Source organism: Lissotriton helveticus, chromosome 1_2, assembly GCF_964261635.1.
Source record: "Lissotriton helveticus chromosome 1_2, aLisHel1.1, whole genome shotgun sequence".
Taxonomy (NCBI): domain Eukaryota; kingdom Metazoa; phylum Chordata; class Amphibia; order Caudata; family Salamandridae; genus Lissotriton; species Lissotriton helveticus.
In genome coordinates, this window is record NC_136058.1 from 444,558,928 (window position 1) to 444,578,677 (window position 19,750).

Here is a 19,750-nt window from a genome sequence, read left to right on the forward strand (position 1 = left end):
TTTCTTTATTGCCATTCTTGGGACAACAGTTGTCTGTTTTGTAATGCCCAACCTGTTTACAGACATGACAATAAGGCTTTTTCTCTGTTGAAGAAGTGTCTTGGGACCCAGCCCCATTCTGGGAGTTTTGGGGCCCTGGGGAAGTCTTTGCTTTATTTTTATCCCCCCCCTTATCTTGAGGCTTGGTAGACTCATTCTTCTGGTTACTGTCCTGATTCTTAGGTCTAATCCTGGTTCTGACCCACTTGTCTGCCTTCTTTCCCAATTCTTGGGGAGAGGTCAGATCAGAGTCCACCAGGTGCTGGTGTAAGAGCTGGTTCTGACAATTACTTAGGGTCTGCTCCCTCATAATCAAATTATACAATCCTGTAAAGTCATGTACTTTGCTGCCATGTAGGTTTTCCTCAGAGTGGATTCTCATATGTTCAGTGAGTTTAGATTTACGGCAGAAACTTTTTGGCATTCATCGCACTGGTAAGGTTTTTTCGCAGAGTGGGTTAAAGCATGTTCATATAGAGTCGCTTTGACACTAAACCTTTTCTGGCATTCAGAGCACTGATAAGGTTTTTCCCCAGTGTGGATTCTCATATGCTCAGTGAGATAAGATTTACGCCTGAAACTTTTTTGGCATACTTTGCACGGAGAGTGGTTTTCCCCAGTGTGGATTCTCATATGCTCAGTGAGATAAGATTTACGCTTGAAACTTTTTTGGCATACTTTGCACTGAGAGTGGATTCCCCCAGTGTGCATTATGTCAAATTCTGTGAGATAAGATTTATGGCTGTGTCTATTTTGGCACATGTAACTTTTCCCCCCAAATTAGGTTATTTTGCTTTGATTGAGGCGGTTTTGAACACTGAATTTGTTCTCACAGCCAGTGTTTTTATAAGGTGTATTCCTAGAGTTAATATCTCTACATTTAGTTTTCTCTCGCTTATATGCCACGGTAAGAGGGAACCCGATTTTAGAGTCAGGCTTGTTTAGATAATGTTCAGCATTTATCTCTAAAAGAAATTGTGTGTATTCTTCTTAACACTTCAATTGAGCAAACTATGTCTGGAAGCAGCCCTGTAACACCTGTCGAAATGTTTCTAGCAGATAATAGTCTTTAGGTTATGGCCTCTCCGGCAGCAACTTATTTTGTGACTGAAGACTTTCTCAAATTTATTTGTATAGGTTCTTAATAATGCAGTGATAAGGTGTTAGTCTGATATTTAATAATTAAGCTGATAAGTACCTTTTTGCACTGATGTAATGGCAGTAACTGAGGGCGTTAGAACGTGCACAGTACTATTGTGGATCACGAGTCTCAGAACATCAGTTCCTTTTACCCTTTCTATGTTTGGTGTAAGGTTAAGGTTTGTAGTTCTGAAGACGAAGATTTATTTACATTAGCTATAGCGCAACTGTGCTCATTTAATCCATTTTTATCTTTAACAGTTTTACATATCACTCACGCACAGCAGATAATGTTGAGGCGATTTACATAGAATTACAGAACAGTACACAATAAAAAGGAAACAATCTTAGATTGTTATGAACACAATAAAGTGGTGACTTTTTAAGGTTTTCGCAAGAGTGAGCAGAGTGGGTCGTGGTTTTCTACCCAGAGGCAGATAGTCTCAAACTTGCGTAACTGGTTAAAAACGGTGTTGAACAAAGGTGATTTTCCAATATTTCGGTTGTTAACGTGTCAGCTTCGGAGTCTTCTTTCAGCGTCTTTTCTTTGATGGTCTTCAGAAGAAACCTTTTGTTATAACTTTCTTTTATGCAGTGTGTGCTTCCTCTCTGGAATTACATGATGTTTTAGATGAACGTTATTCTGTGCACAGATATGGCTTTGTTCTGGGTTAATGAAATACTAAATTAGAGATATCACTTACAGTATAGTACTTTACTCAGCTCCCACTTCCTCGCCACACCTAGATTTTGGAAATTGTTTAAACGTAGAAGGCAGGATGACCTTCAGTTTTTCAAAATAATCCTTCTTATGGCACTGACTTCAGTTGCCTGGTGCTAAATCTTGCTTTCTTCGTCAGTAATTTCAATCACCTATAGTATTAAAATTAAATAGTTAATACATGAAAATTTCCAAAAATATAATTTACAAGCCATATCAATGCAGAGTTGCAGAATTTTGAAAATGTTGAGCTGTTTTTCAGACAGAGCAGAGTGTAGAATGGTAGCCTGAGAGTACTTGGATGTAGGAGTGAGGATTTATAGAATTTTCAACATTTTATTAAGCTCACAAAGGATACATGTACCCTATGGAGTTGCAACATAGAATCCCAAAGGCAGATATGAAAGTCATATGGACTGGCACCAAACAGATATTAAAAACATATACACTATTAATTAATTTGTAATGCATATTTCTGGGAAGGGAATGACTCCTCCACGGACAACAGGCATTTTCCCCTGCCCTGAGTTACCACCTACTTGTATCTGGTATCCTGACTTTTGAGTTTGGCCTCTGCCGCACGCAAATCTATTGTGTATTGCGAGGACTATGCCTAGACATATCCCTCAACTATAGTCCAGAGTATGAATCAAGGGCAATGAAATTCAGGCGTACTTTCATGTGTTCATTTTATTCCATCTGATTATCCTTTGTTAGGTTTTTCGGCACCTGGATGTACCGGGTGCAGAAAAACAGGACACCATTTTTTTCCAGACAGGAAAATTAGACTGAATTTTTCTGCCACCCCAGTATTGTGCAACTTCTAACAAGGGACTATGAGAGGTCTTGGACCGGTCCTGTGACCTTGAGGGTCACACCAAGTGTGCCCTTATTTAAGCTAGAGGACTGTCATGGGTTTACCAGATAGAGCGGTGGTGGCAATGCACCCTGTTGTAAGGATCAATAGCCTGATGAGATCTTTGCATCATGGTCAGTGTAGTGGCTTCCTACTGACACACCCATGTAATGTTCCATTTCTATACCTGTGCCCAGATTTTGCGATAACATCAAGTGCATGTTTAGGGTGTTGGTGTGCGTAGCATAAATGCAATGTGAGAGTGCGACAGAGTAAACCGCATCTCCTGCCTGCCAGTTGTGTATACAAGTGGGACCATCTATCCTTTTTATACCCTAGTTCAAAGTCCTCTGTTACCAAGGAATAAAATGCTCTACAAAGTATTCAGGTGCCTGCTGTGACACCAGGGATGGTGTCAGCCTGACAGTTTATCTAAGTTGAAGGGACATCACCTGCAGGCTGAATTACTTAATGGAGAAGCTGTGTACCTGTCCTGAAGAGCCTAGAAGTCAGTCTGCCTAGAAGCCTGGCTGTCTGGTAAGAAAGGGAAGGGAGGACAAGGCTGTCCTGGAAGAGGCAAGGTTCGACATATCCTCGTTATCTGTAGGGCAGGCCGGAAAGCCATCCAGCAGGACCAGCTAGTCTGAGGGACTCCTCCCCCCCCCAGCCCCGCCAAGACTCTCCCAACAGTTCAAGCCAAAAAATAAAACTCTACGACAAAGTGATTGTTGAGGCCCAGTTGGACGATTGTGTGCTGCCAACAGGCCCATTCAAGGTTGCATTTGCCAAATTCCTAACACAACAGGGTCTAAATCTACTGGCTTCCTGGAGAGCATGTGTTGGGCCTTTAGCTGCTGAATTTCTGACTACTCTGTGTCAGAGGCCCATGAGGGACTACAACTACGCCAGTGTCAAACACCCGGTCTGAGCTTACGCCTGTGGTCCAGCCGGCCACAGTGTGGGCTCAATTGCTGACAGTCAGGCCTCCAGAGGGCTTGCACTTACCGACAGGCCAGGTGTGACTGCTACCTTGGGACTGCTGATTTTCAGGCAAAGGCAAAGAAAAGACAGAGTGGGTGCCCTACTGTATGCAGCCTTACATCCAGGACAAAAGCTCTCCACAAAAGCCTGCTGGTGGGTCACTGCTCTCTCGAGTGTTCGGGCGTGCCATTCAAGTGCCGGGAAACAGGAAAGAGACCCATACAAGACTGACTCATCCTGTGGAAGGATAAGGCACTTACGACAGAGCATATACGCATTGGGGTGACTGGAGTGACAGAACTGCACCTATACTATATTCATGATACTCCTAAATTCCCCTAGAGGGGAAGAGGGTATCAGAACCGGACACACCTGTCTACAGCACATGGTAGTCTGGCATGCCTGCACCATCCTTTCACCCAGACTGTCCATAAAGTTGATTTTAGAGCTGCTAAGCACATAGCAGGGGGAATCTCAGACCATTCGCTGGTGGAGGTGCAACTGGATGGTCCGGTTATGGACTTCATCCTACCCCCAAGGGTTGATCCGTGATATTTAAAAGACAAGACGTTCAAAGCTTGTATGAGAGATAGAGCAGAATTCTATTTTAAGGAGAACGGGCAGCCTGTTGAATCAGCTTGCATGCTATAGGGTGAATTTAAGGCAGTGATTCGAGGCCAGACACAAGCCTTGATTGGGAGAATGTCGAAGGAACGTAAATTGAAGTGCGAGGCTCAGGACAAGGAATGTGCTTTCCTGGAGGTTCGGTTGGCAAGTAGGGAATCAATTTCTCTCCCATTACACCATCAACTGAAGCAGCACACATTAAGAGCAGTAATGGAAAATAGCTGGCACTCATGTGCTGACTACCCAGCATTGTCTATATGATGTCGGTGATAAAGCCAATGAGTTGCTTGCATGGTTAGAGAGACAAGACAAAGGACGGAACTGGATCCTTGAGGACACTGACAACAAGCGGACAGAAATACTGGGAGAGACTTCCTGAAAGACCTGACCCTGTCAATGCTAACGAATGAGGATCGAGACGCACTAGACCAAGACCTGACAGTAGACTAAATAAATAAGACAATAAGAACCTTGAAAACAGGGCAAGCGACGGGGCCTGATGAGCTCCCGTTAGAATTATATAAAAGCATGATGGATAAAATCAGGGAATACCTCCAGAGTAGGTTTCAGACTGCCTGTAAATAAGGGTGTCGCCCAGAGCACCAAAGAAGGTCTGAGGTGGCGGTCATCCCAACAAGCAGTAAAAATGCAATAGGTCTCGGATTTATTTGAGTTAGAGCTAATGGCATTGTAAATGGCAATGTCTTTTAGCCATGTGTTATGGAGTGTATGCATGTAACCTGGTCACCCGATTTGAGGAGCTGATTGCACAGACCCGATATCACTGTTTTTGCTTGTTTCTAGAGAATCAAACTGTAGAGCACACTGACCACATTGGGAAGGGTTCTAATCTAGGCAGGGGGGGGGGGGAGGGTAAGAGGAAGTTGTGAATAGGGGAGGGGGATGGGTGGGGTGTCATGGGAGTTTAATTGCGTTCAAGAAAGTTTTTGCGACAAGCGATGGGCAACTTCACAGTGTCCATACAAGTGGAGGTTGGGACCTCCCGATCCTCATGACTGACAAAAAACGAGTTCCATGGGTTGGGCACTGTGAGATGTCGTACATCGTTATTATACAGTTTGGGGCCATGGCAGGAAGTTGAGTTAGGGTACTGTTGATTTGGTTTCCAAGGACATAAAGAAAGTGTTTTCTAAAATGATTGGATATGTTTCACGCAGGTATGGATTAATATCGTGCTACTGATATGTTGCTATGTAGCGCTGCCGGCCTCCGGGTTGTGGATTCACAGCTGTGTATTCTATGTGATGTGAAATAAAGGTTTTTGAAACTTAAAAAAAAAAATGGTGGCATGTTGCACTCACTCACACTCTGCCGCACTCACTCCCACTCTGCCGCACTCACTCACACACTGCCCTCAACACGCTGCCCTCAACACGCTGCCCTCAACACGCTGCCCTCAACATGCTGCCCTCAACACGCTGCCCTCAACACGCTGTCCTCAACACGCTGCCCTCAACACGCTCCCTTCTGCAAGCCCTCAACACTCTGCCCTCTGCACGCCCTCAACACTCTGCACTCACACACACTCTTCACGCCCTCAACATGCTGCCCTCAACACGCTGCCCTCAACACGCTGCCCTCAACACGCTGCCCTCAACAAGCTGCCCTCAACACGCTGCCCTCAACACTCTGCACTCACACACACTCTGCACACCCTTAACACGCTGCCCTCAACACGCTGCCCTCAACACGCTGCCGTCAACATGCTGCCCTCAATACTCTGCCCTCTGCATGCCCTCAACACCCTGCCCTCTGCACGCCCTCAACACTCTGCCCTCTGCACGCCCTCAACACGCTGCCCTCTGCGCGCCCTCAACATGCTGCCCTCTGCATGCCCTCAACACGCTGCCCTCTGCACGCCCTCAACACTCTGCCCTCACACACACTCTGCACGCCCTCAACACGCTGCCCTCAACACGCTGCACTCACACACACTCTGCACGCCCTTAACATGCGGCCCTCAACACGCTGCCCTCAACATGCAGCCCTCAACATGATGCCCTCAATACGCTGCCCTCAACACTCTGCCCTCAACACTCTGCCCTCAACACTCTGCCCTCAACACTCTGCCCTCAACACTCTGCCCTCAACACTCTGCCCTCTGCACGCCCTCAACACTCTGCCCTCTGCACGCCCTCAACACTCTGCCCTCTGCATGCCATCAACACGCTGCCCTCTGCACGCCCTCAACATGCTGCCCTCTGCATGCCCTCAACACGCTGCACTCTGCACGCCCTTAACACGCTGCCCTCTGCACGCCCTCAACACTCTGCCCTCAACACTATGCCCTTAACACTCTGCCCTAAATACTCTGCCCTCACACACACTCTGAGCGCCCTCAACACGCTGCCCTCAACATGCTGCCCTCAACACGCTGCCCTCAACACTCTGCCCTCAAGACTCTGCCCTCAAGACTCTGCCCTCAACACTCTCTGCACTCAACACTCTCTGCCCTCAACACTTTCTGACCCTGCCCCAGCCCAGCGCCCCTCTGTGTCTGCAAGAACCATGCCCTAGAAGCTGACTGACCCTGCCCCAGCCCAGCGCCCCTCTGTGTCGCAAGAACCATGCCCTGGGAGCAGACTGACCCTGCCTAAGCCCAGCGTAGACACAGAGAAGAGGCTGACACGGAGAGCTCCGTGCTCTAAATACATATTTGGAATTTTTGCAGTTTGCCAACTCCAGCTGGAAAGCAAGCGCCGGCTCCAAGTGCTCTTGTTATTCAGTTCATAGACAGCTAAGCGGCCCAATTTGCTGACATAAATCATGGGCATGAAATGTATCCAGTCTCTCAATTAAAAGTTTTAAATATAATTTAAATATAATATACAAGTCTATCTCTCAGCACCCCTGCCTACTTGATCTCATAACAGATATTAGTATGCCCGATACGAGAGCAACTCGCAACAAAAAACAGAAGCCGCAAAAAAAAAAAGAAAGAAACATAATCGTAAACCGCCGGCGAGTGGTGCATGCGCGCGCGCCACTGCCACCATATGTCTTGAATTATCTCCGCCGTGAAGGCTGAGATAATTGAAGATATATGGCCTTCTGATGCGCGTAACAGACACCAATAGGCCATAGGCGGAGCTACTCGACCGCCTATGGCCTATTGCGTGTTGTGTTTCTAAAGCACACGCACACAAAGGCCAATAGCAATGCACGTAGCATAAAAAAACACAAAAAACCACGAGCAGCCTGGAATTCGTTAGGTACGTTTTCGGAAGCCCTGAGAAAAGGACTCTTAGGCCAGTGGGACGGTAGGCCCGAGCCCTAAAAAGGACGAACCAGCAACTGAGTGTGGGTCTTATAGGCCTATCTCCCTGCTTAATATTGAGACTAAGGTCCTTGCGAACGCCCTGGCGATCTGCCTGCGGACAGTATTGCAACAGTGGTTCATCCTGATCAATCGAGCTTTATGCCACACCAGGGAACGCGCTTAAATCTCCGACACCTTAATGGAGTACCATATGCAATAGGGGATTCCTTTGCTGAAACAATGGCGCTGCTGTTAAGCTTTTGTATGTGGCCCCTCTAGCGTGCATGCGTGTCAATAATACAGTCTACCGAGTCTTTGCCATCCGACAGGGATGTTCCTTGTCTCCTATGATCTTCACACATGTTTGGGTTCACCAGGACCTCTCATATGGGGTATTCCAGTTGATCAGGAGTGGGATGTGAGAATCTCCGTCTACTCAGGACGTTTTGTTATATGACACGTAGCCAGCCTTCTCGAGTGAACGAATCCTACACATTTTTCACATACTTGGAGATTATTCAGGATATAATATTAACTGGAAGAAGTCCTTAATATTCCTGCTGGTGGCAGGGACCCTGCGGCTGCACTCTAGGTGCACAGTTAGGGTGGCACTACATAGCTTTAAATATTTGGTTGTGTTCATTACAAGAGAGCACAGGCAGGAACATACTCCCGTAATTAGATCTTCGCTGGGATGCCCCACACTTGCGGGCGCTCCCGCTCTCCTTACTGGGCTGGGTGGCCCTATTTAAAGTGATGACCCTCCAGGGTCTCCTGTACATTGTGCAAAAAATGTCCTTTAAGATCCCACCAGACATTTTTTTTCAAAAGATAGTCTGAGAACTTCGCCTCCTGTTGTGGGATGGTGGCACGTCACACTGAGTAAGTTGCAGAGGGGAGTTTATTAAGGTGGACTGGCGGTCCGGAGCATTCACAAGTATTACTGGGTCACGCAGCTGGTGGCAGTCAACAACTGGGTTGTTGCGGACTGTGAGGATCGTTCTTACCGGGTAGATAGATTGGCCATGGGCAAGAAAGGTTACCCCACCCCGGTGCTGTATCGAAAAAAGTATGAGTGCACCCTAACTACTCATACCTAAACATTGGTAAAGGTGTGGAAAGAGGCTACCAGGTGTTTAGGCGGAGAAGGTAAGCTGACTGAAATTACTCCACTGTATGATGGTGATCTCGTAAGTGCAGCGGGAGGATTGCAGGGCTTCAAAAATGGGGATTGATTAGCTTAGAGCGGCCGGGCGATGTGTGAGGCGACAGGCACTTGTGTCCTTCACGATCCTACAACAAAAGTATGAATTAGGTGACTAAAAACGGTTCAATCAATCATATCAATCATAGGCATTTATACCGCGCACTACTCACCCGGAGGGTCTCAAGGCGCTATGGGGGGGGGGGGGGTCCGCTACTGCTCGAACAGCCAGGTCTTGAGCTTCTTCCTGAAGGAGAGGTGGTCTTGGGTCAGGCGTAGGTCGGTCGGGAGGGAGTTCCAAGTCTTGGCGGCCAGGTGGGAGAAGGACCTTCCTCCTGTTGTCGCTCTGCGGATGCGGGGGACGGCTGCGAGGGCATGATTGGTCGAGCGGAGATGGCGTTTGGGAGCGTAGAAGTTGAGGCGGCTGTTGAGGTAGGTCGGGCCTTGGTTGTGTAGGGCTTTGTGTGCGTGGGTGAGGAGCCGGAAGGTGATTCTTTTGTTGATCGGGAGCCAGTGCAGGTCTCTCAGGTGTCTGGAGATGTGGCTTCGTCTGGGGACGTCGAGGATGAGTCTCGCCGAGGCGTTCTGGATCCGCTGGAGTCTTTTCTGGAGCTTGGCGGTGGTTCCGGCGTAGAGGGCATTGCCGTAGTCCAGTCGGCTGGTGACGAGGGCCTGGGTGACCGTCTTCCTGGTCTCGGTGGGGATCCACCGGAAGATCTTACGTAGCATGCGCAGGATGTTGAAACAGGACGAGGAGGTGGCGTTGACTTGTCTGGTCATGGAGAGGGAGGAGTCCAGGATGAAGCCCAGGTTGCGTGCGTGGTCTGTCGGTTTGGGTGCGTTGCCCAGGGCGGGGGGCCACCAGGAGTCGTCCCAGGCGGAGGGTGAGGAGCCCAGGATGAGGACTTCCGTCTTGTCTGTGTTCAGTTTCAGGCGGCTGGTCGTCATCCACTCAGCCACGTCTTTCATCCCTTCGTGTAGGTTGGCTCTGGCGGTGGCGGGGTCATTGGTCAGGGAGAGGATCAGCTGGGTGTCATCGGCGTAGGAGATGATGTTCAGGTTGTGTTGGCGTGCGATGGCTGCAAGGGGGCTCATGTAGACGTTGAAGAGGGTGGGGCTGAGCGAGGAGCCTTGGGGAACGCCGCAGATGACTTCCGTGGCTTCTGATCTGAATGGGGGCAGGCGGACTCTCTGTGTCCTTCCGGCGAGGAAGGAGGTGATCCATTCCAGTGCTTTCTCCTCGATTCCGACGTTGCTGAGGCGCTGCACTAGGGTGCGGTGGCAGACAGTGTCGAATGCCGCGGAGAGGTCCAGTAGGATGAGGCCCGCTGTTTCTCCGTTGTCCAGCAGGGTTCGGATGTCGTCGGTGGCAGCGATGAGGGCGGTCTCGGTGCTGTGGTTGGCCCGGAAGCCTGACTGAGATGGGTCGAGGGATCCAGTCGTCTCGAGGAAGGCTGCCAGTTGCTTGTTGACGGTCTTCTCGATGACTTTGGCTGGAAACGGGAGGAGCGAGATGGGGCGGTAGTTCTTGAGTTCGGTGGGGTCCGCCGTTGGTTTCTTTAGTAGAGTGCCGTGTGCCCAGCCTGTGGCATGGGTAAGGAAACACTTGGTCATTTCCTGTTTTCTTGTAAAGCCTATTGTACTCCAAGGCGTGTATGGTTAGCACCCATGTGCAGGAACCTTGGGACTACATGCAGTTCTGTTGCGCTTCGTATTATATGTTCAAGTTCATCTACATGGATAGTATTAGCTATAGCTAAATTTACAGGTTGGGCATGGGCGATAAGGCAAACACTGTTAGTTAATTAACTATTCTCTGCTAGCAAAACGTGTTTTTAAAGATCTTGTTTATATTGCTTCTCAAAATTATTAATGTTTTGTATGTAGATAGAGACTGCTAGTTGTTTAACTATTCTCTGTCTGTAATGGAGACTGCTAGTTGGTTAACTATTCTCTGTCTGTAATGGAGACTGCTAGTTGTTTAACTATTCTCTGTCTGTAATGGACACTGCTAGTTGGTTAACTATTCTCTGTCTGTAATGGAGACTGCTAGTTGTTTAACTATTCTCTGTCTGTAATGGAGACTGCTAGTTGTTTAACTATTCTCTGTCTGTAATGGAGACTGCTAGTTGTTTAACTATTCTCTGTCTGCAATGGAGACTGCTAGTTGTTTAACTATTCTCTGTCTATAATAGAGACTGCTAGTTGTTTAACTATTCTCTGTAATGGAGACTGCTAGTTGTTTAACTTTTCTCTGTCTGTAATGGAGACTGCTAGTTGTTTAACTATTCTCTGTCTGTAATGGAGACTGCTAGTTGGTTAACTATTCTCTGCCTGCAAAACTTGTTTTTATGACTTTGTTATTATTGTATGTTTTGCATTTAGATAGAGATTGCTAGTTATTTAACTATTCTTTGTCTGTATTAATTGTCTTTACGATTATTGCCATCATTGCTTTTTTTAAATCTTTTTAAACTGCAATTATCTCTTTTTAACTATTCAATGAGCATTGTGAGAAATTTTAAAATTATGTGTCTTTATGAATTCACTAGTGCAGTGTCATTGTTCTTGACTGTAAATTTAATTCTGTTTTAAAAATTCTGTGTATATTCTGCTTTTATGAGTAATCACTCGAATAAAGCACTATTTGAATTGAATTGAATTGCTTAACCCCTTCGCTGCGGGGTGTTTTCACCTGCTGTGCGGGGGGAGGAGGGCAGCACGCGGTGCTGCCGTGCTTGTGATGAGCTCAGCTCGTCACGTTGCACGGCGTCGCTGTGCTCATGACGAGTGGAGCTCGTCATGACCACACCCGTTTTGGAACGATCAGCACAGCGGGGAAATTATCCCCGTGTGGGAACGTTCCAATGGTCATGGCGAGCTCAGCTCGTCATGAGCACAGCTCAACCGTGCCTCATGACGAGCACGGAAGGAGTTAAAGTATCGAAGGAAGTAAGAAACCTTGGTTTGACCATGGACTCCAAGCTATCGATGAATGCCCAAGTGGACAAACTAGCAAGATCAAGCTTTGTTACTATAACAACTCTGCTACAAATCTTCCCCATTTGAGATTTCCACACAAGGTCCAAGCTACCATCTCCCTTGTTTTGTCCAAACTCGAATACGCCAATAGCCTCTACCACGGATCACCTTTAACGACCATGAAAAGACTACAACAGATTCAGAACTCGGCTGCCAGACTACTCTTGTATATCAAACCGCTAGACCACATCTCCCCTGCCTTGAAAGCCCTGCATTGGCTCCGCCAACGCTATTCTGAGGACACGGCAACACGTCCACTAAACGGTCTAGACAGACCGCAACGTTTACCTTTGTTCCCCTGTCCCAGCTGTCTTTCCTGCTGCACGCCAACACTCAGCGAAGTCTGGGGGGACCACAATCCCCAGCATTTCCCCTGTGGCGCCAGTCTGTGATGCAATCAGCAAGTGTCAGGAGGCGCTTGAAATTCAGAGTAGGGCTCTCGCACCAAAGGGACGCGCGCGGGAGCGCGCTGGGCGAAACTTGGACCAAGGGCGGGGCCGTCCGAGGCCAGAGCAGGCTGGGCTGGGCCTGCTCTCCAACCCCTAATCCCTGGGACCCATATTTAAGGTACTGTGGCTATGTCCTCCAGCTTGCTAAACTTTTGAAATTGTCCTTTCTTTTATTGGCACAGTGTGTATCACAATTGACTCCCGACTGAGAACACTGAAGAATGTTGTATGTGCCTACCCTGCTTGTCTTAGATAGTGCATATAGAGCACCATAGTGGTGCTTTCAAGAGGAACCTCTTGCGTCCACCTAAAATTTAAACCTAATAACTAACAAGAGAGTCTAATCTTAAAAATATTTCAGAATGGGGAGATGAGCATGCTTTGAGAAGAAACAGGCCCGGTCTTGTCCAAACCAAATAGTAAACCTACCTCTATTGACAGGATGCTAGAAAAGTCTCTAGGAGCGGTGGCAACTAAAATAGAGCGGACCGAGAGACGACTGTCCCTGACCCCAAATCTAGAAATTGCACCGACTGACCCGAGTATCTTACAAATCTCAGGGGCTTCTATAACTGACCTCTCCAGTGACCAAACACCAATAATAGAAGTAGTTATCCCAGAGCCACCCAGGGTTATTACTCCAAACCAACCGTACAGAAAAGGCACATATACGTTAATAAAGAGAAGAATTTTGGATAACGTATGTCTCCTGGCTGACTTCAATCAGAGGGCACCTTCCTTTCTTGTGGACTTTCTCTATAACTGACACCCCCCAGCAGCGGATGCCGGGAGCAGTTGCACTTGTGTAAAATATATGAAAGTGGTGGTATTTAATGTGCTTGACCTTTGTCTGCTGCTTTGTGCTTTTTTGTCTTTTGTAGTCCAGAGATATTTTTGAGGCTTTGTCACAGAAAAGGATGAAATTATTACATCAAATGTTCCCTTATTTGTACAAAATTAAGAATCCAAAGTTAAACTAAGGGCACCCAAGGATGTCTTTAAAAATAGTTTTGGCTGATAAACTGACCATGAGATAAGAGTTTCCTAATTTGACTCAAACATATCTGTTGCATATTTAAAATTTCTATAGAATGCACACTTTTCTTTTTTCATATCAAAACTTTCTGTATGTGAAAGATATCTAATTATGTTTTCTTTGTTCATCTGCAGCCGGTGCCCCCATCGCACTACCGCTGCCAGGCCTTACACAAAACCATTCATTATCCTGAATTCTAGTCTAAGTGCTGGTACTGCCAGAAGTGTATTCAAATTACATATTTTCCTTAAAATTGTCATTCTATTTTATTTAAAAAGTAGCATTTTGAAATATCTATGCATTCTACAGCGTACAACAGAGAATAAGAGACTTTGCTCGATATACAGGTGATAAATGTAGAAAGTACCTATGGACATTGTAATAAGCCTCTAACCCACCTACGCAACGAGGAGTTGTTTAATTAATATGTGCTCACTTTCATTCCGGGTATCAGAAGATATTTTGTCCAAGTAAGGGTAAGGCTTCATGACTTCCAGCTTCTCTTTACCAGGATACCAATCACAGCTGCAATGTTTACGAAACATATTTCCCTTAAAAATCAAACCTTTACTCTTGGAAATATAAACTTTCAGTCAGCTTGACATCAAGAGAGGGGTGCATTTTAGCATCCTTTCTTTTTAACCTATATATTAATTCCTTAGAGAAGACCCTTCTGGCCACAAATGCTGATTGTCCCCAGGTAGGCAAGCGTAGCCTGCCAGTCCTCCTATACGCAGACGACGCAGTCCTTGGGTGAGGACAGCTTGGTGCCTACAACTTGTTCTGAATTCTTTTGCCCTTTTTATGAAGGACTTGGACCTTTCGTTTAATCATTCCAAGTCGTTCATTATGCAGGTGGGACTTCGTAAAAGCTAAGCAGTTCACGTTTAAATTTGGACTTTCGTCAATACCGAAGACCAATGATTTCTCCTATTTGGGAGTTGTGTTTGACGATTCCTTGAGTTGGTGCCCTTTGCATACTTGGAAGAAATGGGATCTAGTGAAAGCTTTTGCAGCTGTTTTTAACTTTGCCAGCAGAGTGGGAGAGAAGCCAATAGGGGCTCTTTTGAAGACATATGAAGACAAATATATCTCAAAGGTTAGTTATGGAAGTGAGATATGGGGCCACATTAGTGCAGGGGCAGTGCAAAGTGCACAAAACTCTTTCCTGCGATGGGCCCTTTCTGTCCCACAAAGCACCCCATTTTATGTCGTGCACAAAGAGTTGCGGATGTCTTTCCTCTCAGATGTACTGGTTTTCCGTCCCTTGGCATTGTGGCTTAATATTTGGGCTAATTAAGAAAATACACTTAGCAAAGACGTCCTACGGGAAGGCCTTTCACTTGACGATGTCTCAAGCATCCGATGGCTCCACTACATAAGAGTTGGCCTCTCCAGGGTAGGTAGGAACTATTTGCTAACTCTGAGAGCATATGTAAGAGGGATCTTTCTCTGGTCAAAGAGTGTTTTTTAAAGAATGAGCTGCTGTGATAGAGAGGGAAATGAGCTGTGTAAGCCTAGTCTGCGTAAGTACATTTTGTTAAAAACTGTACCAACCACAGAACCTTAACTTCTAGGGCTTAAAAGCATCCATGATCGTTTTCTATTGACCCGGTTTTGGCTCAACCTCTTCTATTACCTCATGGCACACCCTCGCGTCCTCCACAGAGGCCTGTGTCTCATGCCCTGCAGCTGCAACGGTGAGTCTCCTCAGGACATGATACCCTTTGTTAATGTTTTGTATTTTTTATGCTGTCCCTAGAAAGTTATTTATTATTCCCATTCTCAAAAAAGCGCGTTTTAGGCGGGTGAGACCAGCTTTTATCTTTTTACAACTGCTCTCTAATGACACTGTTTTGCATACGCTTTACTTTTTACGGTTCGCTGTTAGATTCAGGTCAAGCTGCGATTAACTTCTGTACTGTAATTCATGAATTTTTACCTTGTGTTCTGATTAACTTGGACATATTATATTTGGCAATCTGTAACTTGGAAGATGTTTTATCATTTTATGTATGACTTTTATGGTTTTCTTTTATAAAACTGAATAAAGTTTGTTGATAATAATCACTAGGGGATTCATTTAGAGGGTAGCATGGTATCCCTCACAATAACTCCAGGAGTCACAGTCCACACAATGTACATGCGTTGTTCCCCCTACTTCCAACTTTACATGTACCCCCAATCACCTGCCCAAACCTCTCCCAGCTGATGCCAATGTGGTCCTCCGTCAACCCACAGACCATATTTTTGGCCCCTTTAAAACTGCCTATACAATAAAAATGCTGCAGTTGTAAATACATATGAACTACCATTTGTTGTGTTTGAAACATTTTATTGAATAATAAAACCTAATAAACATAAGCTGATTATTAAAGCAAAACAAAACATCAGTTGCCATACACATAAGAGACAAAAGTAGTACATAATAATCAACATACTGTAACACAGCAAAGTTATGTAGAGCACAATTCTTAATTTCGGGCAATCTTTAAAGTTCAACAATGGAAACGTTCATAAAGAACAGGAAAGGAAAGAAGTTGGGATACATTGATGTCATTAATGTAATGCTTCCTACATATAGAAAAACAAATACTAATTATTTTCCTTAAGCAATAAAGTCCTCACATTAAAATACTAAGAGAGATATATTGAACAATGAACATTTCATGTGTAATTTGAATTCAATTTGAATATTTTAACCTCCTCAGCATTATTTGACTCATGATTACAACCTGAATGCTTCCTGGAAAGGAACCGCCTCATGGGGTTCAAAATCACATCTTTTCCAACAATAGGATTCAAATGATAAACTTGAATTTCCATTCAATTTATTGATTTAGGCCTTTTTGGAGATCAGCAATTTTAAATATATACAAAATCCATACACTTTTGTAAAATTGTCACCTAAACTTGAATTCAATCCACCTTTTGATTAAACAGTTCCCATTCCAGCAAGCATCACAAGACCACTTGTTGTTATCTTCCCAATTAGTGATAATGTTTCAGATGGCAACAACAATAAATATGTTTATAATGTTACCTCCGAAAGCAAAAACATGCCATTTCTGAATCATGGTGCACAATAAAATTTAGGCACAGAAGGGCGTCTTTAGGTATATCATTCATTAAGGTTTGACCAGGCTTGAAACTAGAGTTCATTAACTTTTGGACATTTAAATGTCATTTTAAAAGAACTCAAATAGACCCAGCACGAGCTCCACGAAAAACTGAAGATGAGTGAATTGTACTTAGAGAAAATGTGCTGATTAGTAATCTATTGATGTAAAATGCAGTGGTCAGGCAATGCTTGTGGATCTAATCTATTCAGATTTTAACTCCATAGTTTGTTCAATAAATTGACTGGGCATAATACTTGAAAGTCCATCTCTCAGATCAGTTCTATTACAGTTTTATTTGCGATAACACTAAAAGAGATCAATGATAAATAGATTTTAAAAGCCATGGATAGAATTGATCCTTGGTCTAAATCTAGATTATTGTCGCCAATAGAAACCAGTACAAACAGATCAAATCTAAAAGCATTGAATATGTTTATTATAGTGGTTTAGAGTAAACCCAGAAGACACACTTTGGTCCTAAAACTCAGAAAATGTATCTAAAGATTATGATTACATCTAATTTATTTCCAGAGACCGCTTTACATGCTTTCCTGTTTAAGTAACAACATTTGCAAATATACTTAACAAAACATTAAAGCTGGATGTCAGAAATTCTGTCTTTAAGTATTGTGTAAGAGTTATGTGTGATGATTATTATTTGATCTGAAGCAACACTATCACTAAATAGGTATGTGCACAGGTAATCATTCAACTAACATTATTAGCAAACTTAATTTGGAGGGAATTGAGAAGAATTGCCTCATGTACCAAGGGTTTTATTGTTCAAAAATCCACTGGTTCAGTAATTCACAAAGTTTGCAAATGCTAAACCGCTTTTGGAAATGTACTAAGACCATTTAACAATTCAGAATTTGGAAGGGGAATGTTAATAGTGTCCTTTCTGAATATGTTATACATCCTTAAGGTATGTATGAAGCTTTGAAACCATACGTGGGCTGAAAAACAGTAACAGGAGGTAGTAACCCAAGGGGACATTTGTGAATCTGAAAGTAAAATGGGGTGCATTAAAAATGCCTTTATTAAAAAGCAATCACAGACACAGTAGTGTGCTGACTCCACAAACAACCACTTTTACCAAATGGATTATTAATACGTGAACCTCAGTATTTCCTATATTGCTGAAATTTAGTCTCTAATATTTTTGTCATGTGGTGTAAATATTTGTTTGTGTTATTTTATTTCCCATTTCAATATTGTCATGAAATGTACCTATTTTTTTGTCAAACATATTGAAATATCTTTATCACAATTTTTGGGGCATTCTAAAAAATGTTTTCACTCTAACTTAAAGCTTCCTATGAAAAATACTGACGCGCAGTCCTAGTTTCTCCTGGATCACTTAGCTTTCTCACTAAACCAAGCACAATATTGATTTGAGAGCGGTGGTTATTGTAGTCATACGCACTGGGGTTCATTTTAAAAAGACAAATATAGGCCTTCCTTTATCTTTAGAAATAATACTTGCAAACATTTGTTAAATAATTTCAGATAATTTACTGATAAAGATATCAGATAAAGATCCCGTAATTTCTTATACCTTGTGGTATCAAAAATCTGCTAGAATTAACAGACTTCTCTTCTAGATAAAACCAGGTATGAGAAGGTATTAACTGCGATTATCAACTTTCCGTTATTTTAACAAATTTTCTCAGTGCACAGAGTATTTTTCCTACATTGATCACAACATTTCAAGCAATGGTATGTGCTTAAACGTACAATGAAGGGGTAAAAATGTATTTCTACCACAATCAAGAAACCCTTGGGTCTATGAGGATTACTGTTGCAAATTAAGACCTAGCTAAAATGAAATATCCCTTTAAAAGGAAGATTTCCCTCACCCACCATAGTTGGCATGCTTCCTCATTCGGAAGCTCCTCGCTCAGTTATACCTAGTCACGGTACGGGGTACAACCCCCTCACTGAGAGGGAGGAGTTCAGGCATGTTTTGTTATAGAGAAAGGTATACTAAATACCACAATAATGAGCTCAGGGTAGTGGAGGCAACAGAATGAAAGTTAAAACTTGGTAAAGGGTATATGGTTTCCATTATTTGTACTCCATTGGGCCACGATTAAAAACAGGGCACTGTGGTAGAAAAATATATGCACTGTTAGTGTTAATAGGAGGTCAACATGTTTCAGCCTATTAACCCTTCAAAGAAGTGTTTGCGGCTTTCTTCAGGACCTAATCAAAAGTGCTGCTGCTCATTGTACTCAATCAATAACAAGCATTGGCATAGCCAATAGGTTTTGCCTTTGGGACCTTATAAGTGTTTAGCAATGCAGATCCAGTAACAATGTGAAATAATTTCTATTAAAAAAAAAGAAGACTTTATAACTGGTTAATAAAACGTTTCCGGAGGTTTAGTATATAACAACTCCTTTTTAGGTCTCGCCTGCCAATGCGCTTGCGCATTGCTGGCGAGAGATATAGGGGCTAAACCAGGGCTAAACCATCGTGGATTTCGTACAGTGCCTGTGGAGCAGTCAAGCAGAAAGCGCGTCCACATCAAAGGCATCTGAAGCTTCCCCCAGCGTGCGCTCGGCCTCAGGCATTTCTCCTCCCCTAATTATTCACTGCCCACGGCCGGCCAGCGGTATTTTCACTTTCACGGCCGCCAGGCCGCGTCTCACATTTCTCCTCCCCCCTCAGCAATGCCAAGAGCTTGTTTTAAATTTTTTTATTATTGCAAACATAAGGCTGACACTGCGTTTTCTTTTCTTCTTTTTTATTCAGTGGAATATGCTTTCAAAATATAAAATAAATAAATATCGCACCAGCTTTCCAAGGACGATTTATTATTTTTACCAATGCTCGATTCTTTTTTAGTCAGAGGAGGATGGTTTAATGTCAAGCAGTTACGCTATCTGTGGGAGTCTCATGGAGTCCTCACTCTATCCGCGTTATTTTGAGTAACACTTATCTGACGAGACCTTTTAATTGGACAGGATTAGTATGAGAATAGCTCCGTAGCCTAGCCTTTGTGCCCATAAGAATCAACACATTTCTCAATAGACAGACTGTTAAAAAGCTCTCTGATGCATTTTGAAGTAGGAACCGGAGGAAAAACAAACGACCAGCAGATGGTGGTGCTGAATCACATTTGTAAACCCCAGACGACCTTTCTTTACCGCTAACTCGCCGGACGTTCCTTACTGGCCATCCAGGCCTTTTTGGCAGCAAAATGGACCGGAATCCTGGTGAACTGTGCACATTTATTTTCCCAGTCAGC

General features: G+C 44.2%; 1 long non-coding RNA gene across 3 annotated transcripts in view; it reads right to left on the reverse strand.

Moving 5' to 3' along the window:
* Positions 1-1,376: 1,376 nt before the first annotated feature.
* The window catches only part of LOC144807688 (uncharacterized), a 76,960-nt gene continuing 58,586 nt past the window's right edge, over positions 1,377-19,750 (reverse strand). For 2 of the 3 annotated variants that reach the window (XR_013606380.1, XR_013606382.1), the window contains 2 exons: positions 1,884-2,052; positions 1,378-1,788 (listed from right to left, as the gene is read on the reverse strand). This is a non-coding gene — a long non-coding RNA (uncharacterized LOC144807688). Of the gene's footprint in view, positions 1,789-1,883; positions 2,053-19,750 lie in introns of all 3 variants that reach the window. The other variant, XR_013606381.1, reaches the window with a different exon arrangement.